We start from the raw sequence: 5,053 nt of genomic DNA on the forward strand, positions 1-5,053 counted from the left end.
TAAGGAATTGCTATAGAAAGGCAGAGGGGTTCATGGTAAAATAAAAATCACCTTTGGAGACAAAGGTAATTTTATGGTAGGTACTGGTTAGTTAAATGTATCTTTAGGATAGCCCTTTTTCTTTGTTTTGTATTCTCTGAAACCACATGTGAAAGATAAAATGTAAAACCAAATGGCTCAGAGCAATAAACTTTGTATTCCCCACTATGAGAGAGGGGCAGGGGGCTGCTGGGCTCAGGGATTAAGTGCTTGCCTAAGAAGCATCGAGGCTCTGGGTTTGATCCTCAGTACCACGAATAAGACAAGACAAAAAATGAGGATAGTTATTATTTTTTTATAGCCAGCTATCAATGACCAACAAGCTCATCCAGGTAATTCCTTATGCTTCTCTCAGAGGGCCAGCTGGTATAACACAGAATCCCACTGAGGGCATGGCTCAAGTGGTAAAGTGCTTAGTAGAGAACAAAAAAAAACATAAATCAAGGTAAGAATCCCAAACTGCTGAGATTAATAGAAGTCTACGGGAAAAATCACCCTTAGACCTAGATCCTCACTAAAGATGTTCCCACGCTGGCAAAACAGTACTGTGAACACAATTCAGTGGCAGAAATGAAGAGGGGGCACTTCTGCCACCTTGTGGCCATTTGTCCAAATTGTTCGTTTAGGTTTGGAGATGAAATTGCAGTGGCTGAATCTCCTTGACAGTGTTCCAGTCCTCTGAACAGTTGGGTCATGTTCCCTTGACTGTGACCTCAGATACACACGTTTGCCTTTAAAGTCCATTAGAAACAAAGCTATTTGATTTGGCCAGATACAAATTTATATCTTCCTGCTAAATGTCATTATGGGCCAGAGAGAGAGAGAGAGAGAGAGAGAGAGAGAGAGAGAGAGAGAGAGAGAGAGAGAGAGAGAGAGGAGAGAGAGAGAGAGAGAGAGAGAGAGAGAGAGAGAGAGAGAGAGAGAGAGAGAGAGAGAGAGAGAGAGAGAGAGAGAGAGAGAGAGAGAGAGAGAGAGAGAGAGAGAGACTAGGCTGGCCTGAAACCCACTATGTAGCTCAAGCTGGCCTCAAATGTGAGATCCCCTGTTTCAGCCTCTTAAATACTGGGATCATACATATGAACCACCATGCCTGGCTCATGTGTACTTCTTACTTGCTCATCTCTGGTGGACCACAGGACTCCACTAAATTGGCCAGGGACTCTCTAGTCTAATTCTCCACTTTAGTGCTTGGATCAATATCTGCTCATAGTAAATGTTTCCTAATTCATAGGATAATCTATGAATGAAGAATCCACTGTGACGATGTAAGAGGTGGATGAGGATAAAGAACTTCCCCTTCATGGGTATCATCCAGTTTACCCAGGCTTAGCCTCATTGGTCAGAGCGATAACCACGGTATGTAAATTTACCAAATCAGATGTGTGCAGTCTGTTGGTCTGAAATAAGACCTCTAATCTGTCTAAACTATTAATTTATCAGTCTCTGGGCTTGCTACCCCAGAGTCTCAGTATATGAGCACGAGATGGATGAATGTAACTGGCTAATGGTGGAGATAAATGATCAATATATTTGAGCCCAAAGGGACCTGACTTCAACCTGATGAACTCAACTCCTCGCATGGTCAGCTCAGCCTTGGGCCTTTTGATCAATTTGGGATATCACAAAGTGGCAAGATATGGTGTCAGTGTCTCGTGCAAGTAATGCTAGCTACTCAGGAGGCTGAGATCTGAGGGTCAGTTTGAAGCGAGCCTGAAAAAAGACTGTGAGACTTTTTATCGTTGGTCATGTGTCTTGAATAAGGACTTTTCTGCCTGGGATGGCTTAGAACTGTGATCCTCAGATCTCAGCCACCTGAATAGCTAGGATTATAGGCGTGAGACACCAGCACCCGACTCTGTGAGACTCTTCTCTCCAAAAAAACTACTCAGGAAAAGCTAGGAGTGGTACTGTGGCTCAAGTGGTAGAGCATTAGGCTTGAACACAAAGAGGCTCAGGGACAATTCCCTGGCCCTCAGTTCAAGCCCCAGGACTGGCAAAGAAAAAAAAAAAGTCTGAGAAAAGTGAAAGACCAGGCCCTAACCATAGAGCTCCTGGTATGGCCATGTATTGCTTGGCTTTTGGTCTGTGCCTTCACACTGCCATCTTTTCTTCTATCTCTTTTTCCATGTGTCTTTCTGAAAGTGTGTCATTGCTTTAGGGCCCAAATGAAAATCCAAGAGGGGTTTCAGGTCCTTTTTACTTCTGCAAAGGAGACCTTTTCTTTTTTTTTCTTTTTTTTGGGGTCTGGTCGTGGGGCCTGAACTCTGGGTCTGGGCGCTGTCCCTCAGCTGACTTCAGCTCAAGGCTAGCGCTCTACCACTTGAGCTATAGCGCCACTTCCGGCTTTTTTTCTTATGTGGTGCTGGGGAATTGAACCCAGGGCCTCATGCATGCAAGGCAAGCGCTCTACCACTGAGCCACCTTCCTAGCCCCGAGACCCTTTTCTTAACACAGGCTGCAGATACACAGGGATAGGTCTCAAATTAATCTTCTTGCGGTACCATAACATTTCTTTCCTTTTGCTGGCCAGAGACACACACTTTGTAAAATAGTTTAACTTTTTGATAGTCACTTAAATTTCCAGTTCTTATTTCAGCAACTGGGCCATCCTCAGGGGAGTCTTCTGTCTGTGTGAACCTGGAGTCTGCATGGTTGGGGGGGGGGGGGTGTCCAGTATTACCACCAGGTGGCAGCCAAGAACTAGGGGTCAGAAGGATCTACCTGGCTGCGACTTGAGATACAAGTTATGATCTTAGCTTCTGAACCCAGATCCCCCAAGTTCCCCAGAAAGAACAAAGTTGATTCAGCTTTGCTGTAGCCCCATTCTGGCCTCCCTTACATAAGGGCAAAATAAGAAATTGTTCATTACCAATAATCCTGGGTGGATTATAAAAGGAACTAACTTTATTGGGATCTGATTATTCAAACTTTTGGAATGTTCAAATATAGCCCAAATATGCTCCCAAATTATTTCTAAATCTAAGTTTAAAAAAAAAAGTTAAAAATGGCAAGAGAAAAGCAGTAAGAATGACTATGAGACTTTTTAATCTATTTGGTCCAAGACAAGCTATGGCTTTTGGTCTGATCCATGTCCCGTTTCCTGCTTCAAGGAAAAATATTATTTTAAATTAAGTAGTTGCACAAAGGGGGTTTCAATTCCACAAGTCAGATTATGAGTATATGTGCTAGAGGCGTGGCCCAAGTGGTAGAGCGCCAGCCAATGAAAGCATGAGATCAAGAGTGTGGGATCTTGGTCTTGGACAAAAAAAAAAGAAAAACAGATTATGAGTATAATGACTCTTGATCAAGGTCACGTGTCTCTGAGAGAGCCCTTATGGGAAGGAGAGGTTCAGGTGTGTCATCCAGGAGGAGACAGAATAACATAAACGTGATTACTACTCACCACATGGTGATTGAATGGCTGATGAAAACTCAGGGCGAGCAGGTGCTCAGCAAGTAAAAGACCTGTGGGAGCAAAGCTTCTGAGCTCTCCAACGCTCCCTTATCTGCAGTTCCGGTTGGTGGGTTTCAGGCTCCACTGTCACAAAGCACAACTGCAGTTAATGTGGAGTGTGAGACATGGCTTGTGTCTGGCTGTCCAGGGGAGGCAGAGGAATGGGTCAGCATCAGGGTGGATTGCATGAGGCACTGTAAGAACTCGAACTGTGTCAAGGATCACTGAACGCTGCCTGCTATGAGGAAAGTCCAACTTATGTTAAAATGGGAACCAAGGCCACATAGCTATAGAACCTACTATATGAAATGGCTTTCCCATGACCCTGAAGCAGGGGAGAGGTCACAGCAAAGAGCTGACTGGAAATCACCAACCAATCAGGTGTTGATGGCTCACACCTGAAATCCTAGCTTCTTAGGAAGCTGAGATCTGAAGGCTGGCAGTTCAAACCCAGTCTGGGCAGAAAAGCCCATGAGACTCATCTCTAATTAACCACCAGAAAACAGGAAGTGATTCTGTGGCTCAAAGTGGTAGAACACTAGCTTTGAGCAAAAAGAACTCTGGGACAATGCTCAAGCCCTGAGTTCAAGCTTTATGACTAAAAAAAAAAAAAAGTCACCTTCCACACCAGGCACTGGTCACTACTCAGGAGGGTGAGATCAAAGTCAGCCTGTGCAGTCCAGACTTATATTACAAAACTCAGAGACAGTGCCCAGACCCTACGATCAAGTCTCAGGACTGGCACCAAAAAAAGTCACCTGATTACAAGAGGAAAAGCCATAGGAGGTTTGTTCTGATCAGTTGTCTCATGCCTCCCTTACATAGGGGTCATCAATCAGAGAACAGCTCAGAGTACAAAAAGACCCCAGGCTCAGCCATTGATGGGGAAGGGGCAGTCAGGTGCCAAGCAGCAGCAACAGCAGCCTTCGAGATGCTTCTCTTCAAAGCTCTTCACACTGGTCCTGTGGACTTAAGGCCAAAAACTCCGAAGGGAACGTCTCAACCCCAACACATACAACACAACATTTTCCAAGGTTGAATTTCTACGTTTCCCAGAGCATGAGCCATGAGCTTTTCTCATTAAGTTCAATGTTAGCTTATCAGTGTGTGTTTCTTAAGGGAGATAAAGGCAGCATTTCATAGGGTGATGTTAGTAATCTGTGCTGCGGCAAGACTTTGTCCCGTGGCCCACTTGATTCTGGTACCACTGAAACTTGAGCATCTTGTCCCTGCGCCTCTAAATGGCAAGAAACCTTTCTGTTGCGTGAGCCACTGAGAGGGGTCTGCTTCCCATCAGCCTGTCATCATAATGTGGGACCTAGGAGCTCTTTTGCCTGAGCCTTGCACACTTGTGCTAATTGGGGGCAGGGTTTCATGCTGGTGATGCATAACTTTGGCCCATTATTAGGGTCTTACCTGCCCTGTTCTGTGCTGGAGGATGCCTTGATGGGCCTGAAATAGTATCTCAATTGGGGCGGCGGGGGGGGGGGGGGGTCTCCTCATCCAGATGCAGCTCCACACTTGGCTCTTTAAGTCATATTTTATAGAGAGACAGGAGTC

Source organism: Dipodomys merriami, unplaced genomic scaffold (assembly GCF_024711535.1).
Source record: "Dipodomys merriami isolate MVZ:Mamm:240054 unplaced genomic scaffold, mDipMer1.0.p SCAF_60, whole genome shotgun sequence".
Classification (NCBI taxonomy): domain Eukaryota; kingdom Metazoa; phylum Chordata; class Mammalia; order Rodentia; family Heteromyidae; genus Dipodomys; species Dipodomys merriami.